The following is a 22,260-nucleotide window of genomic DNA, read 5'->3' on the forward strand; positions in this document are numbered from 1 at the left end:
TTCATTGCCTCAATGACAGACGGCTGAATTAATTTCGATGTCTTGTAGGCCACACACATTGATCTCCAGGAAGAAAATATTGGTAAAAAATATTTAAGGTCAACGCGCACGTCACGCCACTGCTCTTTCAAGCACAGGATGATTTCAAACAAACAAACCTAATTTGTAGTACTTTGAGATTTTAGTGCACTTAACATATACTATATAAAGTTCCAGAAACGCTAAGCGCGGACCTCGTGAGATACATTACACAGACATGATACTTCTATGTGCCCTGCTCGTGGCTAATCATGTCTGTAACGCAGCATCCGAAAATACCAGAAAAGGAAACGATTCCACGGGTGGATTTAACATAAAAGAGGTAAAGAGCAACGTTATTTTCTTTGTAGGGATAGGAAGCAAACACGCACATCTGTGAGCATTGAACTGGCACAGACGACATTATTAATATCATTGTCAGCGCTGTCCTCGTAATATTAATTTTCTTTTCTTCATCACTAAGGTGTCTCAACAATAATACAGCACTGATCTTTTTTGTTGTGGGCTGAGAACGAGAAATTAACCAGCGGGAATATCTTGACCTCTTGATTAATATCATTTTAAATGTACAAATTTACTTATGGCGCGACAGTAAACCGCTATACTCAACATACATTTGTGCAAACTCCCCAATTAGATAATAATTAAGATGCCATAGATATTTTTCAAGTTATCAAGGACTACATACATGCTTTTCAGCTTCAACTTCCATGTGCGACGGATCGTCGTGTTTGTGTTTCTTTCGTCCCTGCATCGCGTCCGCCTTTCTAGCTGCAGTTACGCCTGCTCACCCTAAATTTCCCGAACATAATTAATATGACAGTTTCAGCATAAGTGAATGCGCCAACGTGTGTGTCTTTCTTTTTTTATATAGCATTATCGCTTATTCATATCACGAAAATGTTGAATTGTAGGCCTGGTAATGCGCATGTTACGTGATTAGTGGATCTATTGCTATGACGGAGCGAAACAAGAAAAATTGGAAAAAAAACATGGTTGATCCCTCCATCATAGGAATCGGAATAACACGAAAGTAAAGCGTGCCCTTACAGAAGTAACTGAATGTTTACTGTACATTGATATAAGAGAGTTTGCAGAATGCATACAGATGTCTGGCAACCATAGCACCGTTTAACGTGTATGCACCCACTTTGATGATTGGTGGTAAATCTCCATCAAGACGACTAACATCCGTGTTAAATGATTAAGCAAACGCTTGTGGTAGCTGTAGTAGTTAACGGTGAAAGCGTAATCAGAGAACGAGGTGTGATAGCCAGAAGAGCGTCGCATATTGGACGCAGAACTTGGTCGCCATCCCGCGGCATGTTAATATGTGATTGACCACCACGGCCGGACAAGTGGGAAACGCAGAGCGCGTCGTGCCGCTCCGGTAGCCCGGCCGCTATTTTTCTCGGGGTGAGCGCGTGAGCGGGGAACGCGGTGTTACAGCCAGGTGAGGCGCGCGTCGCAGAGCTATTTTTGGTTCGGATTAGCGTGATGCTATGAGCGAGGCCAAACCTTTTACGACGCTTGGCTAATGTCGCCACCTCGCGGTGTGTTAAGGAATTGACAAAATTGAACTTCTATTGGAAACGCGCCGAATGGGACGGACGTGTAACGCGTTGCAGGTGCTCATCGCTGAGGCCATAATAATGATGAATTACTTTACCTTACCGCTCCCAGAGGGCAACACGAAGCCGCCGACCGGGAGAGTGGTAGATATAAAAGGCGCGTTTGTAAAGCCTCTGGAGTCTGCGACCGTGGCGCAGCGGATAGCGTGCCCGGCATCTGTTGTTGCGGATCGAGCGGCCGTGGGTTCGATGCCCGTTGACGGAAGCTTTTTTCTTTGCCTTCTGATCGTGTAAATTTTTTTGACGTCAGTTCTGTGACGGAAATACGTCACTGAAGTCTTGGTGGACCCCGGCATAAAACACTTTCGTGTTAAAACTGAGTGCGCCTCATGTTTTCGGCATATGCTTGCAATGCGTAGTTCGCGACCGGCCCACGGGAAAGTGTAGCGCATGACCCAGTCATATTACGCAGCTCCCAGATTAGCGCCGTGCTCACACGTTATCGACCATCACGTGCTTTACCATAATTACAATATCATGCCGCAGCATCACAGCAAGCGCATCCGCTGATTGAAAAACCACCGCGTCCCTTTAGCTAACGCTAAGGAAGTCATAAGCGAAAGCCTATGCTCAGCGAGGCACGCGCAATTCACTTTACCTCTTATTTGACTTGTTCCCGAACTTAGGCTCGAGGTATGGAAGCGTCTTGTGTTCAATGAAAAGCGCAGGGGCGGGCAACGGACGAAAAAGGGAACAAAGACGAGCTCTGCTCGTGCTTTCTTTCTCCGTTGTCCGCTCCGGCGCTGTTGAACATGGATAACCAACTAGCTCCTTCTTAAACATTGCTTCACTTGAGGCATTGCGTCTTCACGTATGATATCGCCTCTCAGAGATTTGGGTGAGCACAAAATGCAGGAAAGCTTTGACAATCAGGCACGCCACGTTTCGACAGAGGATAACCCGAACTCATTTCTGGCCGCTGTCGCAGAGGCCTTGATTCAGAAAAGAAATGCCACTAAGAATGCTTCATGTGAACGTGAAACATTGAAGCTTGTTGTGAAGCCTTACGTTTGTAAGGTCACCTATCAACTCGAGAGTTGCAAGCAGGCATGGCGGCCCGTCGGCGTTCTCTGCTCCAACAAGCTGACTAAGCTGCTTTCGCGCATATGCATTGACAGCAGGTGCGGTTGGCAAATCTGGGCGTAATCTGCTATATGCCATGCAGCAGCTCTGTGGTTGATGTCACATACATCTCTCTTGAGGTAAGAGTTACATCGGGAAAACTGGGCGCTGTATAAATGTGCGACTTGGGGAGCATGCGCAAAAAGCAACTAATGATGCTGACAATGGAGCAAATCTCCTTGCCCATCTCTTTGTCCATGTCGCCGCATTTTCGCCCCCGCGATTTGGTGAGACGTTGAAACGAACGCGGCTTGCTGGTCTTGAAACCGTACTACATAAAGAAGCAAAGCAGATGATTGTATCAGCGATACTTTCTTTACCTTGTACTCGCCTTGTTAACTATATATATATGTTGCTGGTGTTACATAGGCATTACTCGGTCTCGTTATGCGTGCGCATGCGCGGTTATGTATTTCTGAGATTTATATGCGTTGTTGCAAAAATAAAGTAGTTGTTGGCGCCAGTTCTTGTCTCTACTCATTGCGGTACGCTCTGGTTTGCGCTGTAGTTTCAACTTAAAATTTATGCACCGACAAGCTATATCCGAGGTTCTCCTGAAATCCATGTCAAGATAGAACGCGCGTAACCACGCCCGTCTGTTCAAAGTACGCAGTTCCTGCCGCAGGCACGCAGCCCCTTCAATCTACTCCGATACCTCCTATGGACCGCTTTCGCGCCAAGGGAAACGGCCGACGCGTTTTCTCTCCGGTTGAACCATTATCGTTAAACGCCCTCGCACTACTACGGTACAGCATGTCACATGACTGTGAAGAGGGCAGCAACCAAACCGGTAAAAGTTCTACTCTTTATTGGGTGAACTTGTGCCAAAAAACGGAGCCGCGTATCATAGAATCATAGCGGCGAACACTCTCCTCAGTTGCCAAATGTCTAATCCTTCGGTGAATGTGTTAAAAGACTGGGCGTGCACACGCGGACACAAGAGCGAAGCCCAGACAACACTAATGCCGGCGTTTGTGTTGTCTGAATTTTCCTCTTGTTTGCATGCCCGGTCTTCTAACCAACTATCTCAGCTCTCTGTTATTCTATCATTCGGTGAAGCCTGTCGGCATTTATACACGCGCCGCCGTACTACATGACAACGTTATCCTCGGTGCTTGCGTAAGTTGCAGAATGTATACTGAATAATTCGCGTCGTGCACTATTCGGAAACACTCGAGGATGTTCGGCTACCTTAAAGCGCGGCGTACACAGAGCCGCAGTGCCGCAGTTTGCATGAAACACGTGCCACTGGTTTAGCTGGTGAAACCCGACAGAAATGACAAAGTTCTAGCCAGTTACAAGCCGTAATAGCCGTCGTACAGCGAAGCTGCTGCACCTTTCAGTCCACTGTCTCAATCGCCCGCCTACCGTAATCTTCTTTACGTGACTCCCTTTCCCTCTCCTCTTCTCCTCAAACGCCCTACTCTCCTCCCTGGTCACGTGACCTGCATGATGGCTACTGCTGCTGCTGCTACTACTACTACTACTACTACTACTACTACTACTACTACTACTACTACTACAACTACTACTACTACTACTACTACTACTACTACTACTACTACTACTACTACTACTACTACTACTACTACTGTTATTACTACTACGACCATAGAGTTTCCTACAATACTTACTAGAGGGAACTCTGGCGATAGTGTCTATGGGAGCTGCAAAGCATGGCGCTTCAGCCAGCATGGGAATGATGGGTAGTACACGGATTTGTCTAAACTTCGTTCTTTCGGCTCCGTTTGGCTCCGCGTCACCAGCAGCCGCTTTGTTGCAAAACAATGTTCAGCAAAAGGCAGCAGTTCCACTTCACCACTTTAACTTTTTTAGGCTTACCAATTCAAATCTGGTCACGAAGTTCACAACGATCCATTCCTTTATCCGAAAGAAAACAAAACACAACAATAAACAAAGCCACAAGTACGTTCTAAGCCAGCAAGCACGAAGACTAGGCAAATCCGCGTACTACCCATCATTCGCATGGTGGCTGACTGATCGCAGCGCCACAGTCCCCTCCAGTAAATTTTAGGAAACTTTATGACTACGACGACGGCGGCAGCGGTGGCGGCACAGGGTAGACTGGAACGGCTTCGCTGTAAAATAAAGGTAAAGTGCGCATGCCTGTATAAACTGTGCAGCAAACCCTACTAGATCCGCATTTACTAGACGGCCAATTCAATCCCCAGAAATTCAGTTTTCATGTCATTAAATCTCGTCAATTCTCTTGCAGTTTCTTGACACAACGCTGCATATATGGGCCGTTGTAACTACAGCTAATGACAGTATGGAATGCAAAGTAGACAAGAAAGAATATATAAACACTACGGATGTTTATTTCAGCAGAAAATACCGGACACGTACTGCGTAAGATAACTCATATGTTATCAATATAAGCTGTACGATCATCAATATAAAACCACTTGATTTACTTTGCATGAAATCTTTATTAAAATGCAGAACGTTCTTTACGACACTACATGGAAAATTTGAACTACCTAGTGCAATGAATGTCGGGCCCAAAGGTGAGTTGTAACACGTTCTTTTTTGTGCGTTTTTGAACTGTTCATCAGGGAAGTTTCTGCTTACAGTAAAGTAGAAAAATTCATGTGAAGTGACCAGTGTTGACATATTGCCATAAAGCGGATTGTATGCTTTGTTGAATGAGGACGTCTGTCATTATTACCCCGCTTTCGATAAGATTATAACTGGTTTAAAATGTAATAAATTGATAATAACGAAATGAAACGCTTCAATCGTTCAACCTCATCACAAGTGGGAACGCATGCGTCACCTCGCCGGTTTTCTCCTGAGGGACTAATCAAATAAACTATTTTTAGGGGCGAAGCTCCTTAAGCCGTGCGTCGTGCGTCCCCGATGTATGTAGTAGCCACCTCTCGTTTAGTTTTTAGTGTCCGCTAGATGGCGGTACTTGTGTATGATGAAAACACGGCTCAAGGCCGGCTAGATAACTGAGGACGACGAAGTGGGAAGCTAGAGCAGCTACCACGATTTCACTGAGGAAGACGACGCTCGGGTCTTCGGTTCTTCGGACGTGTTCAAGGCCGGCTAGATAACTGAGGACGACGAAGTGGGAAGCTCGAGCAGCAACCACGATTTCTCTGAGGATACGACGCTCAGGTCTTTGCTTCTTCGGACTTCAACGCCTGATGCTCACCACCCCTTCACGAAGCGGTTCTGCCAGTCCGATCCCGCAACCCGTTCCTGCAGTGGATACTCCTGTCCACCGCTACAGTCGCCGACTGCAAGGCCTTACTCCCGAGGCCATCCCTCTGGAACTTCTCCAGCCAAGCCCTACATCAGGAGAAATGGCCAACGCCGGCGCTTCACAGGTGACTGTTGAGCAGCCGATGCGAGCAGCCGATGCGGAATACTATGCAAGTTGCGCTTTTTTCTTCCTGAAAGTGTTAAACTTCTACTGTACAAATCCCTGTTCCTGTCGTACGTACAATATTGTCATCTCGTCTGGGGCACTACGACACTTACTAACATCATTAGCCTGCATAGAATGCAGAAAAAAGTCGTGCGTTGCATTTTAGATGTGCCTTACTTAACGCCAACTAGTCCTCTGTTCGAAAAACTAAATTTGGTACCACTGCCTAACATTTACGAAAACCTATTAATAAGAAGTTATAAGAATGCTATTAAAAAGAACAATGACACTCTAAAACGTATTTCTAATTTAACGCGTAAGCATAAAATGGCCAATACAAGGAGCTCTGAAATATGGGAACTACCGAGGTCTAACGAACTATACCTATCAGATGCTACGTTATAGACTACCCTATCACTTAAATACAAAAAATGTAATATATCTCTTCATAATGTCAAAAAAAAAAACATGTATGCAACTGCAATGCCTATGTTTATGTACTATGTTTATTTACTGCAATGCCAATGTTTATGTATTAGTGCTTATAATGCTGGGTACTTCTTGTGTTATTCTTGCATTCCTGTTATATGTTTCGGTGTATTCATAGTGTAATTCTTGTGTATTTTTTGTGCATTTCTTGTGTTTCATGTAATTCTTGTATTCTTGTAATATCATGCGATATATTTATAGTTTAATTCCGGTGTATTTCTTGTTTCTCCCGTTTTGTGACTGCCTGAAAAATTGGCAATGGACCCTGTCAAGCCTTGCTGGCTTTTAGTTCATTGTCCACGACATCGCTTGTATGTTGAAATAAATTTGATTTGATTTGATTTGAGATGCGAGATGTTATAAAACTATACTTGTAGTATGATGAAATATGATGAAAAGATGTGATGTTATGAAAACATTTCACCGATCACAAAGCGATGATAATGAAGTGACCACGGAATCCGACACGGAATCCGACAATAAAAGTTTGATGTTTAACATTTCTTACGTGTTTACTTGAGTGGGGCGAATTACTCGTATTTACGGTTTACCGACGATGCCCTCCGGAGCCTCGCCCCACTCCTCATCATTCACTCCGTGGATATGCTGTAATTTTTTTAACCTTGATATTTTGGCATCTCTCACGGCGTCACGCCGTAGCATGAGGATCTCTTGTAAACAGTGTACTGTACGTGGTATAAAGGCGGCGTTCTGGCCTGTGGTCTTTTTTTTTTGGCTCCGCGTTCACAGTGTTTATCATACAGGTGTATTGCAAGTTATAGTTATAGTAGAACTACAAGCTTATCTGCGGTACAAAAGAGGGTAGCTTACTTGGTTGAAGTGCAAGATGCTCAGTACAATGATAACAAGACATTCGCGAGCTTGCAGAGGGCATATCAACCTATAACCAATTGAAGCAGACAGTATCTATCCGTAATTGCCTGGTCAAGTTTCTATTCAACGAACCCCAAGGTACAAGAAAGCACCAGTGCACCCGAATCTCCATTTATTATCATGCACAAACATCTCATTAGTGAGAATTGGCCAAGATGGACCAATACGACTACAGACGACTGCCGTTGCCTGAATTAGTTTTTATGGCTCTAAATACGCACCATGTTAAAGATTTTTACCATTCAAGTGTATGTGATGTCGTAAGGCTTAGCGCAAAGTAGTAATTAAAGTTAACTAGGATATGTCTCCATCTAAAATTATCGTGTTCTTAAGACGCGACGTATCAAAGCCCGTTAGAGCGCTTCTTAAAGGGTGACTGGGTGTCAGTTGGCTCCAAAAACATAAGAAAAAAAATCATATTTTCGACTGAAGAAGTGTTGAGAGTGGCGCAAAAGGGCTATGACTTTAGCAAGGCACTCCTTTAATATTGTTGGTGGATTTCGAGCATCGGTTAAGAAGAAAGAGAAAAAAAATCACAGCATATCCACGGAGTGAATGATGATGAGTGGGCGAAGCTGCGGAGGTTCATCGGTAAACCGTGAATCTTCCGTGAATTCTGCCCAGTACATCATCACCGACGTGAGATCGGGCGCGTTTATACTAAAGGTTCGATGAGTTATGACGACTTGCAGCTCACTTTAATTTTACATGTACGCTGTGAATTTTCATTGTTTAGAAAACCATTGCTTTAGAAAACATCTGGCGTCTTTCGTTAAGCAGCTGGCGTCTTTTCGTTTTGCTTTAGAAACATCTGGCGTTCTTTCGTTTTGCTTTTAGAAAACATCTGGCGTCTTTCGTTGGTTTATTTCATCAATCAACGGCGTTTTGAACAAAATTTTTATTGTTTAATCACGCACAGGAGAAATCTCACCAGGCACTACCTTGGAGGTAAACAATGGCTGCTAATGGGAATGAGAGACAGAAGAAGTCGGCTTTTAGCTAACACTTACACTTCTACTTCTACTAACGTTTCCTACTGGAACATGCCAATGGCTGCTAATGGGGAATGAGAGACAGAAGAAGACGGCTTGTAGTTAACGCGCACGCTGCGAGTTTTTTATTATTCAACAACGCACAGGAAAAATCTCCCACCGGCACCACCTTGGAGGTCAAGATCTGGTACTAGCGTTACGACTGGTTACGCACTACGACTACGACAACTACGAAGGACGAACGGGTGCCGCCTTAAGGAGCTTCGCCCCTAAAAACATGATTGATCCCTCCATCATAGGAATCGGAATAACACGAAAGTAAAGCGTGCCCTTACAGAAGTAACTGAATGTTTACTATACATTGATATAAGAGAGTTTGCAGAATGCATACAGATGTCTGGCAACCATAGCACCGTTTAACGTGTATGCACCCACTTTGATGATTGGTGGTAAATCTCCATCAAGACGACTAACATCCGTGTTAAATGATTAAGCAAACGCTTGGGGTAGCTGTAGTAGTTAACGGTGAAAGCGTAATCAGAGAACGAGGTGTGATAGCCAGAAGAGCGTCGCATATTGGACGCAGAACTTGGTCGCCATCCCGCGGCATGTTAATATGTGATTGACCACCACGGCCGGACAAGAGGGAAACGCAGAGCGCGTCGTGCCGCTCCGGTAGCCCGGCCGCTATTTTTCTCGAAGTGAGCGCGTGAGCGGGGAACGCGGTGTTACAGTCAGGTGAGGCGCGCGTCGCAGAGCTATTTTTGGTTCGGATTAGCGTGATGCTATGAGCGAGGCCAAACCTTTTACGACGCTTGGCTAATGTCGCCACCTCGCGGTGTGTTAAGGAATTGACGAAACTTAACTTCTATTGGAAACGCGCCGAATGGGACGGACGTGTAACGCGTTGCAGGTGCTAATCGCTGAGGCCATATTAATGATGAATTACTTTACCTTACCGCTCCCAGAGGGCAACACCAAGCCGCCGACCGGGAGAGTGGTAGATATAAAAGGCGCGTTTGTAAAGCCTCTGGAGTCTGTGACCGTGGCGCAGCGGATAGCGTGCCCGGCATCTGTTGTTGCGGATCGAGCGGTCGTGGGTTCGATGCCCGTTGACGGAAGCTTTTTTCTTTGCCTTCTGATCATGTAAATTTTTTCGACGTCAGTTCCGTGACGGAAACACGTCACTGAAGTCTTGGTGGACCCCGGCATAAAACACTTTCGTGTTAAAAAACGGACTAGTAGCGCGAAGATTGAGGAAACGGTGGAGCTGGTGGTGTTGCCCTCCTCTTTTACCTCCTCCTCACTCTCTCTTCTCTTTCCCACCCCTTGCTATGCTATACTGTACAAGACAGCTCCACTAGCGTGAAACCTGCGGAAGTGCGAAGCACCGGCGTTTCCCATAGGGACACGTCAGCAGCAATGAGCGGAGAGCGCCATCTCACTGCTACAGGCAGCTTCGCAGACAGCGTCCAGCGCCCATCGCGGACAGCGTCCATCGCAAAAAATCACAGCATATCCACGTGGTGAATGATGATGTGTGGGGCGAAGCGAACTCGCGCTGCAGCACGGCGATGGCATTGGCGCGAGCGTGGTCCTTTTTGATTGAAGATAATGTGAGTAGATTGTTTGAGAACCACAATCTGTTGCACACACCACAACTATGGCCGAAACTGTTATCAAGGAAGTCCCGCTGGTAGCGCGCGTCGGCGCCTTCGGGCAGAGCCCGCCTGATGCGTTTTGCAGCCACTTCACGTGCTCGCACAGCCTCAGGCTCTGCCTGCCGGTACGCGCGCTTTCTCGCCGCTTCACGGTCCTTCACATTTTGAAGATCCGATTCGCGCCGCAGCCGTGCAGCTTCGGCCTCGCGGGCTCGAACGGCGGGGTCTTCGCGCCGCAGCCGTGCAGCTTGTCGAGCAGCTTCGGCCTCGCGGGCTCGAACGGCGGGGTTTTCGCGCCGCAGCGCTATGTGTGTGTGTCCTTCCTAAATGTCCTGTCTTTTTTTGCGCTGGTAAATCTATCTTAACCATGAACCAACTCGCCCAAGCAGCCGTTTCAGCTTGTCGAGCAGCTTCGGCCTCGCGGGCTCGAACGGCGGGGTCTTCTCGCCGCAGCCGTGCAGCTTGTCGAGCAGCTTCGGCTTCGCGGGCTCGAACGGCGGAATCTGCTTCGCAGCGTCGACGTGCAGCTTAGGCCTCGCGGGCTCTCACCTCAGGATTCTGTCTGCGAGTGCGCACTGCCCCCGCCTTCCATGCCCTCCGTTCCGCAGCCTTGTCTACCATCTGGCGACTCCGAGCTAAAGAGAAAGCGTGCCAAGAGGGAGCCTCATGGCGCTTTACTTCTGAAATGTTGTCTTCGGGTGTCGTTGAAAATACGAGACGTAGTAAAGAAGAAAGAACGCCACACAGGCGAACACTCACGAAAGTGTCACTCGTGAACGTCGTCTTCTTCTACTACTGCATACCAGAACGCGCGCAGTAAAGAAGAAAGAATGCCACACAGGCGAACACGCACGAGAGTCTCACTCGTCAGCGTCGTCTTCTTCTTCTAGTGCATACCAGAACGCGCGCTTCTCACGAGCTAGAGGTGGCTACTACAACGCTACAAACAAACGGAGGATGGACAGACCCACGGCATAAGGAGCTTCGCCCCTAAAACAGAGCTTTTCCTGAGCCAACGCGCCGTCTTATTTGTCACTCGAAGAAGTGCACGTGACATTGTCTCTCGCGGGCGAGCGCGCGTTTTCGCGAGCTTTTCCTGAGCGAACGCGCCGTCTTAATTTCAACTTGCTTTACCGCGACGGGCGACGACAGGAGTCACCGTGACGGTCTACGACGACAGGAGATGCCGACAGTCCAAGAGCGTCAGGTGCTTCACACCTAATATGTAAGGCCAGTTCCCGGCAGTAAAAACTGTCGAAACAGCGAATCTCCCGCTGCCCCTTGTAAGAAGTGGCTTTTTGCTCGGGTCTCTTCCCCATCTTCGGAAAGTGCGCGGCGCACACAAACCTTCGAAGACGAGGCCGCCGGTTATGGGTTTAAACCCACAGACCGTCGCCTCGTCTCTACGGCGCTTCTCTTCCTCGCGCCCAGCGCGACCTCGCATTGGTTACCCCCTCTCCGACGCGCCTCTCCTCCAAGCACCTAGTGGGACCCCTCATAGATGACCTCCTCTCCCGCATCTTCTCGCCTCCTCCACGTCGGTGCATTCATTTCGCCTAGCTACGTAACGACAACGGGAAAGGGTGGACTAGGAACAGCTTCGCTGCTAAAAATAAATAAAGATGGGGGTGGAGAGGGACAGGTCTAGTGCCGCACCGTCATGTGAGCCACGTGGACAAAGTCTGGGTGATGACTTCTAGCTAGAGGGAGGTAAGGCCGTCCGGTGCGGCAAACTCGTGCAGAGCCAACAGGGCCGGGCTGGGACTGGCGACTTCTATGGGAAGAACGTGTCCTCCAAGGTGGCATTTGGGAGGTCGAGCTGACAGTGGACAATGAACATGTTTTTTTCCGCGGGAGGACAGAATGGTTGGGCAGAAGCAGATGTTTGCTCCAGGCCGCCAACGTGCAGCGTCCATTGCTGAACTTGCGGGCTGCAAGCCATACGCTGCCGTTCCGTAGACGCAGTAGCAGGATGAGCCTCTATCTCTCGAAGAAGGTCTCCGGGAGTGGCAGTGGAAGGTGGCCGTCCGCCACTCGCTTGTCCGGGCGGATCGCAGTCAGTAGTTGTCGTAGTCGCTGCCGCGTGAAGTCTTAAACAGCCACGTCATGGGTTATTGGTGCGTCACCACGGCACGTGTACCGCATCTGCCTCCTCGTTTCCGGCTGTACCAATGTGAGAGGAGAGCTAGTGGAGGGCCATAACAACACCGTAGCCTGCGTCGCTAAACCGCGCTGAGTTTATCGACCGGCAGGCCCATAGTGATGCCTGCCCAGTCAGGCTGAAATGGCGCCAGTAAGAGTGGTTGCGAATCCGTGAATACACCGCACACAGCTAGGTGTCTGTGGTGATCCTGGTGGTGTTGTAAAAACATAAGTCGTAAAGACATAAATGCAAAGAGCGGAGACCCACAAAAGGAAAAAAAACAGAAAAGAGAAACAAAGTATCGAAAGCACTCACCTAGAACGGTTGCCCAAAAACTTATTAGGCAAGCAATTCATCTCCAAAAACACAGAGACCTATGCCGAGAAATCCAGCAACAGGCCTCTCAATCAACTTCACCGAACAAACTCTTCCTTATATCCAAGGTGCCAATGAAGCCATCGGTCGTATCCTCAGAAAAGAAGGCATCCGAGTAGCGCACTGGACTACAAAAACATTGGAGCATTCACTGCATGTTCCTGAAGAACGGTCACTGAAACAGAGGGCCCGAGGCAAAGCATCCCTTGTGCTGGCTGTGACGCAAGCCTAATTGGCAAAACCAAGAACCTCAACGAACGAGTACGACAGCACAAAAAGCCGTCCAAAGCTTCGCAAGTGACCGCAGCCCTACAGCCGAACGTTCCGAATACGCATACTACCGAATAATCTTACCAGAAACCGCTGTCCTCGCAACTGAAACCCATTGCCGAAAACGACTCGTACTTTAACTCTGGCGTATTCAACCCACCCCAAACAACGCGAACTGTGCCAATTTGAACTGCAACTGCACCAACCTACTCCTTAGGTACGAGCAAGGCATCCGCTCCTCGTTGCGCAGCGCACTAAGCAAATTCAGACATATGCATCTAGCCTCGCACAGCCCGACACCTCAAATACCCCGCCGCTGCCCTGCCCTACTCTCCCAAATTCTCGTCGCTGCTAGCCACCTGACCCCTAGTCGCCAATGAAAAAAAGCCTACGGGGCTCCGAAACATCGGCTCTTAAGAATTGAAGAATTCGTTTCAGATATGCCCCAGTTAGTTGAACCTAGTGAAACCAATAGACAGTGTCGCCAGGGAGAGTGTAGGGGCATTATTTGTTGTGTCCACCTGTCACAAACGAGCGCTTAATAGGGCGCGCGTCACCGATTTAAAACGAGAAGACCCGTAACAGCGCGCACAACGAAATAGAAAACAAACAAGTATCAAAAGACGCCGCGAGCGCCTCCTCACCCACTCAAAACGGCCGCCGGCAACCAGCAATCTCGCATCAAACGCCTGGCAAAGTCTGGAAACATCACGAAAGAAAACATGATGCGACGCCGAGCGACGCCACGGCGAACGGAACCGGCGAGAAGAATCTAGCCCTTTCCCTAGCTTTGACTGTGCTGCACGCCGAAGAAGACACCCGAGGCCTCTGGAACCTGGGAGCGAGGAGATATAAGCGTGCAGCGATGGGGAGTCAGTAGTCAGTAGTCGGTCCGGAGACAGTAAAGAAGTTATTGTTGAAGTGAGAGTGGCTCGGTCGGCCAAAGAAGACGTGTTTTAAGATATTGAGCGGCTAGTTGATCGTCAATCTGGAAGAATCGGGTGATGACGCCGTGCGAGCAGTGAAAATACGTGAGTGTTTCCTGGAAGAGAAACATTTGGGGCCGACGACGGAAGGGAACAACGAGGATCAGCGCTGGAGTCTGCGTGATTGTTTCCTGGAAGAGAAGCATTCAAGTTACGTTCCACAAACTGTGGACTGGGTACGTCTGGTGAATATTGAAGACTTTGAGTTTTCTTGAATTGTTTGTAATGCATGAGATTGCATTTGTAGCGCGATTTGTTTGTTTGTTCCCGTTGTTTGAAACAACATCTAAGTTATGTTGTGTATTGTAATTGATACCATACTTAGATTTAGGTGCACGCTAAAGAACCCCAGGTGGTCGAAATTTCTGGAGCCCTCCACTACGGCGTCCCTCATAATCATATCGTGATTTTGGGACGTTAACTTCAGATATTGTTAAATTCGAAGCATTTCATAGCGAACCTTTGGCACTTTGAGCGTTTCTAACTACGTAGCTATCTATCTATCTAGCCGCCTACGTCTGGGTGCTCTCATAACCGCCCCCTTAACTTGGTGTAGACCAAAATTAGAATGGGACGGTAAGAGGGTTTGATGAATATGACTCTGTCCGGTCATGCAATGGATACCGTGAAAATCCTGCCACGTGCGTCGTCAAACCCTTTCCTCCAGACACATGTGGCACATACCCGTATATGGCAAGGGGGTATGCACCACGGGAGATTGACAGTTTATATCTTCCCAGGAATGGCTAGAACATGCATTGCTAATTTACATGCGAGATCGTACAGAAAAACTGACATTAGCAGCGTTTACCCAACGAATGGAAAGAATAAAGATCAGGATCCCAACAGGAATCGAACCCAAACATTCTGCGTGGCAGTGACGCATTCTACCATAGAGCCACACCCAGTCTTGAGACTGCTTTAGAAGAAGGCCTTATGCAGGCGTAATGTCGGTGCAGCGTCAACTGTGGTTGCAGTGCCGGTTATCTAATTTTATCACAAAGCAATAAACATCACATATGTATTCCTATGATACAGGCGTCATGCCGGGTTAACGTCAATTGTGGTTCCAGTGTTGACTCGGCTTTCATAAAAAGCCTAATAAACATTATATTTTATTCCTATGATTCAGCAAGCTATATACAAGCGTCGCTCGACCGCGAAGAATAAGCTAACGAAAGTTAGGTATGATATTCATATCTCACCATAATGTGCACTTCGTTTCGATAATACTCACGTCTGTGCCCTAAAGTGAGTGCTGACGTTACGTCAGATCATAAGTTACCCAGAAAACGCCAGTGTAGTCGACGTGCCTGATAAGGCCACGATGTGGACCCAGCTACTACGCTTAAAAAAGCACGTCGATCCACATCCTAACGCCAAAGCCAACACATGGAGCATAAACAACTACTCGCTGACTGCATCCCATAACACCGATTCCCACAATGCGTGGGATTGGCCGAATTTTTTTGTAATTGATACCAGCCGAGTGCACATGTTAGTGTGATGCTTGTACTGCCTTAACTGAGAATATATTTTGTTCGTGTTATCAACTCTCGGCTTTGACTCGGTCTTTGGACCACAACCGGCGTTCGCTGGCGCACTAAAAGGACCTACTCTAAATTGTCCGCGCTTTCGTGGTGCGTTTCGGGAGGCCGATACGTCAGCCCTTGGAATCCGCCCGGCCATTGCCTCCCTATTAACAGGGCGGGTGACACCACCAAATAAGCTCAATTTGTGGCGCATATGTGACGCGTTATTCGAAGGTTGTAGGTTCGGTCCGTACCAGCGGCAAGTTTTCCTTTTGTACACTTTATTTATTTACATTTATATCATGATCACAACATTACAGTCAAAGCCTACAAATAATGCCCCTGTAATTTCTTTGGAGTCATGGTCTGTTAATTTCATTAGGTTGTACATAACAACGAAAACGAGCCCTTGATCGATTTCCGTTTCGTCGACCAGCTCAATTCAGTTATATAACCCAACATAAAATGAAACTCTGTCAAAATATTTGCCTCCCAAAATAGTAATCAGTTGTTCTGTATAACTCAGACACTTTATTTTTTGACTGCACACAGGTGGAGCAGCTAATAGCCGAGAAGAATTAATATATCAAGGACAAAGAAGCAGCTGTGGAGTTTTCGGGCTTGGCGACATAAAAAATGGTATGTGAAGCTTTTCCAAGCACACTGCTCACGAAAAACTACTGTCACGTAGTCGTGACGTTGACGAAGGCAGTCGTCGGCGTGTTCCAGGCGAAAATTTTTATTTGGGCAAACTCGTACAAGGAAAATGGAACGTCAAGGTGCAAGCAACTCACGCTGTACACTTATAGCGACGAACAGAGTGTGGGCCGTCGGTAATCTGATCGTTGGTTTAGGCGCGTCGGCATTTACAGATGCGGCATCGAACGTTCGGGTCTTATCGCTCGTGACCGCGCTAGTTCCAGAATAAATGCAACTGTTCGTGTTTATGCGCTCAAGCCTGTCAGAAGACTATACAATAATCTGGAAGGTTCCCAGACATTCGCGCGCGTTTCGCGAAAGGCAGTGGTTGTACTACGTGTAACACATCGGCTAGATAGATATACAAGAAGGAGCGTGCGTGCATTGCCCCCCTCTGCAAAAGCATCGTCCAAATGCTTAAAACAGAACATGAAAGGGAGAAAATATTCATACACAAAGAAAGAACAATAACAAAGAAAGCAAAAAAGAACAGTTTCACCGCAAGGGCGGAGCAATGAATGCGATAGCAACAAATTGTAATGATATACGAAGTAAGGCTGGAAGCTAACTTTTTTTAATCCGATCTCGCGTAACTCTACAAAACTCTGGTGTAAGAGAATGCGGCCGTTCCAGGGAGAAATGCTCTTTCCGCGCAGTCTCTTCGCGTTGAGAACGCAGGACGTAAAATCGTATACGAGAGAATCGAAGTTGAAAAATGCTGCTCGAGCGACACCGCCGCCCGCCCCTATATGCTCGTTCAAGACGGGCGGGGCGTTTCCTCTCAGCTTCAATAGCATGCCTCCCGAGCGGGGGGATGTTATCGCATGCGCCCTCCGAGCGACGGAGATGGGCCGGCTCGTTTGATCTCGGCTTCAGCCGCGCTCGTCTCCACCGCTCTCACGCTTTTACCCGAGGTACAACATACGTTTCGCTGGGGGATGTTATCACTTTGGACTTTATACGGGACATGACGGTGACGGCAACAACCCGTCGAGAATGGCCACACAATTGGTCGCTAACGCGTATAAAACGGCTTAAGACACGTGGCATGGACGACTTCGGGTCGTGTGCAGCGCCGCTGAGAGTTCGTAATGCCGTCCAGGATGGCCTCGTAGTCCAGAGCACCAAGACGTTGAAGCGTCTTGTATTAGAGGAAGTATCGCCGAAGAAGTTTTCGGCTGAGGCCACGTCAGTGTAGCGGTGTTCAGACCCACACACGGTCGCCGGGCTGATATTCCACGAAGCGTCGCCAAAGATTGTAACGGCGGCTGTCGGTCGTCTGCTGGTTCTTGATGTGTAGGCAGGCTAGCTGACGGGCTTTCTTCGGCGCGCTGTAGGTAGAGCGCAACGTCAAGATTTTCCTCGTCACTGACGGCCTGCAGCAAGGCGTCAAGCGTCGTCGAGACGCTCCTTCCGTAAACTAGCTTGAACGGCATGCTGCCGACCGTCAGTGACGAGGACAACCTGGACGGGGCAATGCCACGCGCGCTCCTTTTAGTCAGCAGCTCGCTGGACTGTCCCTGATGATGTCGGTGTCTTCTTCACGAATGGGGCTGGGTGCAAGGCTTGACGGGGGCGCCTGGAACATGAACGAACAGCACCTCCACCAGATGTCGCCTGGTCGTGACGATGACGAAGGCAGTAGTCGGCGGGTTCAACATGAAAATCTTGATTCGGGCGAACCTGTGCTCGGAAAATGAAACGTCACGGTACAAGCAATTCACGCTGTACACTTATAGCGGCGAACAGCGTCGGCCATCGGTAATCTGATCTGTGGTTTAGGCGCGTCGACATTTAAACATGTGTCATGGGACGTTCGAGTCTTACCACTGGTGGCCGCGCTAGTTCCAGAATAAACTCAACTGTTCGTGTTAACGCGCTTAAGCCTAACAGAATACTATTAGAAGATTCTAAAATAACCTGCGAGGTTCCCAGACATTCGTGCGCGGTTCGCGAAAGGCAGTGGTTGTACAGTGGTCAACGCACATGTCTACGACGACGGGGCCTCGCGCTCGGAACAGCACAAGCGACATCTGCAGTTCAAGACTGGCCACACCTGAGCATGCGCGGTGCCAATGATGCGCCTGCCTGGCAGTTTGCGTCCTTGTTTACCGCCACGGCCGCGATAACTGCTTTGGCCGACAGAAGCGCTGTCAAATCTATAGCGCCGAAAAAGAAAATGCAATCGCCCGGATCGGTGCCTTTTACACTGTGAACTTATTCTCGGATCGTTCTGTCATATCATACCAGGAACGGTTCGCTTCGTTTTACATGCGAACCATTTCTTAGGAAACTTCTGCGACTTTGAGCGTGTCTATCTATCTATCTATCTATCTATCTATCTATCTATCTATCTATCTATCTATCTATCTATCTATCTATCTATCTATCTATCTATCTATCTATCTATCTATCTATCTTATCCGCCTAGTCGGCGCTCTTGTAGACGTCTTCTTAGCTTGGTACATAAAATTAGCGTAAGAGGAGACATGAATGTCTGACGAACACGATTCGCAGGTCACGACATGAATAACGTGACTTCCCTGTCGCGTACGCCATGAAATCCTTTCCACCAGCCACCTGCCGCACATATCCGCAGGCCGTGGCCACTGGTGGGCGCGCATGCGCCACAGGTGATTCTCAGTCTATATCAATGCAGACTTGCGAAATCTTAACCCGACAGTGAGCCGTGTCCCAGAAAATGTGGTGCCGGGGTGGCAGTGTGTCGATGGGTTAAATATTCCGATGAAAGTGAAGAATAAAAAAATAAGGCACCTTCGCAATAGGAGTGCCCAGCCTGATTGAACTGCGAAGCTGAGCAGCCTTCTTTGTTCCTCTTTACTTTTCTCTTTCTTTTTCCTCTCTTTATTTCCTTTTCTCTCATCTCTCCATTTTTCGTTGTCTTTTTTTGTATCTGTTCCCTTCTATTTCTTTATTTAATTTTCTATGTATTTCTTTGTCTTTCTCGCTCCTTCTATGAGAGCACGTGCCGATTCATGATGATGATAGTTTATGTTCGCACTGCCCGGCGTAGCGAAAAGCCGGAATTGCAACCAGGCATTTTGCATAGCAGTCAAGTATTTCAACATAAAGCAATGCCAGCGCTTCAAACTGCTTCGGAAAAAGGCCTATGGAAGCGTCATGTCAGGAAAACGCTAATTGTGATTGCAATGTTGGCTACCCGACTACATCTATGCAACAAACATTACATATCTGTAAATCCTCCAGCTGTAGTCAAGCGTAGCGCGAATAAGCCTACGACCGCTACGTATGATACGCACGTCATCGCCCCGCAGCGTCCACTTCGTTGCGATGGAACTTTCATCTATGCTGTAGCTTGAGTGCCGACGTTACTTCGGACCATGAGCTACCCTTTGCGCACCAGTATACTCAGCGTCAGGCCCGTAGCCAGGCATTTTTAGGGGCGAAGCTCCTCTTAGTTTAACCTTGTCACGTCTCCGTTGCCCGGCGTAACCACCTTTGCAAACTGCCCACTCCTTCGTCTTTGCAAACATCCCACTACGACCCATCACCGATCCTTTGCAAACTGCCCACTACTTCGTGTTTGCAAACATCCCACTACGATCCATCACCGATCCATTACTTCACCGACCATAAAGCCGTTATAATGAAGGGGGAACGGAAGCCACCTTTGCAAACTGCCCACTACTTCGTCTTTGCAAACATCCCACTACGACCCATCACCGATCCATCACTTCACCGGCCATAAAGCCGTTATAATGAAGAGGGAACGGAAGCCACATCTAGCTACCACTTACGATTAATAAAATTTCTTGTATAAATATATACAGTGTTTGTCACGCCTTCGATGATGTACTGGGTTATCGCTTTGATTACTGCTGGGCGAAACCACTGAAGATTTCACGGTGTAACCGTGATTGCTTCAGGAGCTTCGCCCAAGTTCTTCATCATTCACCCGTGGATATGCTGTGAATTTTTTTTTCGGGGGAGGGGGGGAGGGGGCACTTGCTGAAGACCTTGACTATTTTAGAAAAACAGCTATTTTCATAAGTTATTTTCGGTATAACACCGCCCTCCATCAGAATTTCGGGGTGGGGGGGGGGGGGCAGGGAACCTAGGGCACCGCCCTGGCTACGGGCCTGCTCAGCGTGCTTGATAAGCATACAATATGCGCACAGCTACTCAATTCACAAGTAGACGTCGAACCATCGCGTAACGCTTCGCTCAATGCGAAATATCCACCATAGTCTGCGACTGGCTGACTGCTTCGCATGAAATTGATTCCCACAATGCGTGGGATCTGCTGGATTCTTTCCTGTAAACGGGGAAATGGTTTTAGGCCACTTTCTATTCTTTAGTCGCCAAGGCCAATTCTACATACAACTATGTAAAGCCAAGGAAAGTATAGGCTAAGTTCTATGTGATCCTAATGAAGGTGTAGTAATTATATACGATGGAGAGAACGTGCCACCGATGGGAGCAGAACGTAAAACACTTCGCATTACGGCTTCAGCACCCATGAAGGCGTGTTGTTGTCTAGCCCACTTTTATAGCGCTAGTACCTAGTGACATTATGTTTTTCAAGAAGCACACCGGAATTCGTTTGCAGCCAAAGGGACGTTGAGCGCTCGTTCGAATGCCTAGAAAACCAATTAAAAAAATAAAACCCCTTGTAAAATGGAGGTAATGGTTCAAGTTAACAGTTCATAAGGATACATATGATATCGTAGCAGAAGGTTTAGTTCAGGTAAGGGTCAATTAACTGCCCGGATACATCATAGAAATTAGTCCAATGAGTTCATCGAAAGAGCAGACGGTTTTCTTGTGAGCAGCTCGGATCGTGGCGACCCCTGGCGGAGCAGGTCTCAACCACGCGCTTCTTTCTACGTGGCCTCTGCGAGCCCGACGGCGTGCTGAGGCAGTTGATTGCAGAGGCCACGAAGAGGGAAGCGCCTGTATAACACCGTGACTTTTTGCAGTACCAGAGATGTCGTGCATAACTCGACCAAACAGACTTCCGATGTCGCTTGATCACGTAGTCGCATTTCTTAATCTGTTTAAGGCGTTGATCGTATTTTAACTTTTCAGGCACGCAATACCATGCGTACGACATAAGAGTCCCAGGCTATGGCGGAGTAGTATCGGCTGAACCATGCCTGACGTGGTTCAACGTGACGTACCCAGAAGAAAAATTTAGAAGGCTTTTGTACAAAAGCAGTTGCAAATCTTTAGCAAGAATCCGTTGGTATGGATAACCAGTGAACCAAAGTAGTGACTTCACAAATTAGAGATTCGGGATAAAAAACAAAAATAAAATACACTGCAGCCACGAGTTGGCATACAACGTGTGAACTGCATTGACTGTGCATTCTGCTTATCATACTGCCTTCATTTCTTATTCATTCATTACTCTTCTGGAACGTTCTCCTGCCGAAGTACAGTAGTGGTGGAGTGAACAGAAAATGACGGCAGAGCAAGACAGCACGATGGCTTAGATGAATTTTGCAGATTTGCATCATCGTGAAATAAATGTCTTGTGACAGGTACCGCAAAATTGCACTTATATTTCTTCTCTTTATCATATTTTCTTGTCATGCAGGGCGCACTCATTTGACCTGAGCTAACTGCGAGATATTATGTACGTGCACATTATAACTTAAATAAAATATTCCATTTGTAAGTGAAGGCTCATTCAGCCTGTTTTCTACCGCGCCTGCCCGTTCGCGGTTTACGTAAAATGAATGTTCACTCACTGGCCCAGTTCGCCATCTTTGCGGCTTTCTTTAAGCCGTAAGGGTCGGGGTGCCCATGCTGTCTCGGGTAAAATTAAGCATGAGCAGCTTGATCGGCATGCTGAGAAACATTCGGTGTTCCTCAATAAGCCAGTGCGTAAAACGTGAGGTATCGTGCTCGTTGCGAAATATCACTTGAAGAAGGCGCTGGGGTGCGTGACACTAGGCTCATGTACTGTAAGGCGCAGAGTGCGGCAACAGATCTCTCATACAGATGGCGTCCAGAGCTCCCAGCACAAGTAGAAGAATCTTATTT

General features: G+C 47.7%; 1 long non-coding RNA gene across 1 annotated transcript; it reads left to right on the forward strand.

Annotated features, from left to right (window-relative positions):
• Positions 1-5,034: 5,034 nt before the first annotated feature.
• Positions 5,035-21,482, forward strand: LOC119374033 (uncharacterized). Its single transcript, XR_005180069.1, has 4 exons — positions 5,035-5,162; positions 5,256-5,320; positions 16,084-16,170; positions 21,301-21,482. It is a non-coding gene; the product is annotated as an uncharacterized LOC119374033 (long non-coding RNA).
• The last annotated feature ends 778 nt before the right edge of the window (positions 21,483-22,260 follow it).

This window comes from Rhipicephalus sanguineus, chromosome 11 (assembly GCF_013339695.2).
Source record: "Rhipicephalus sanguineus isolate Rsan-2018 chromosome 11, BIME_Rsan_1.4, whole genome shotgun sequence".
Classification (NCBI taxonomy): domain Eukaryota; kingdom Metazoa; phylum Arthropoda; class Arachnida; order Ixodida; family Ixodidae; genus Rhipicephalus; species Rhipicephalus sanguineus.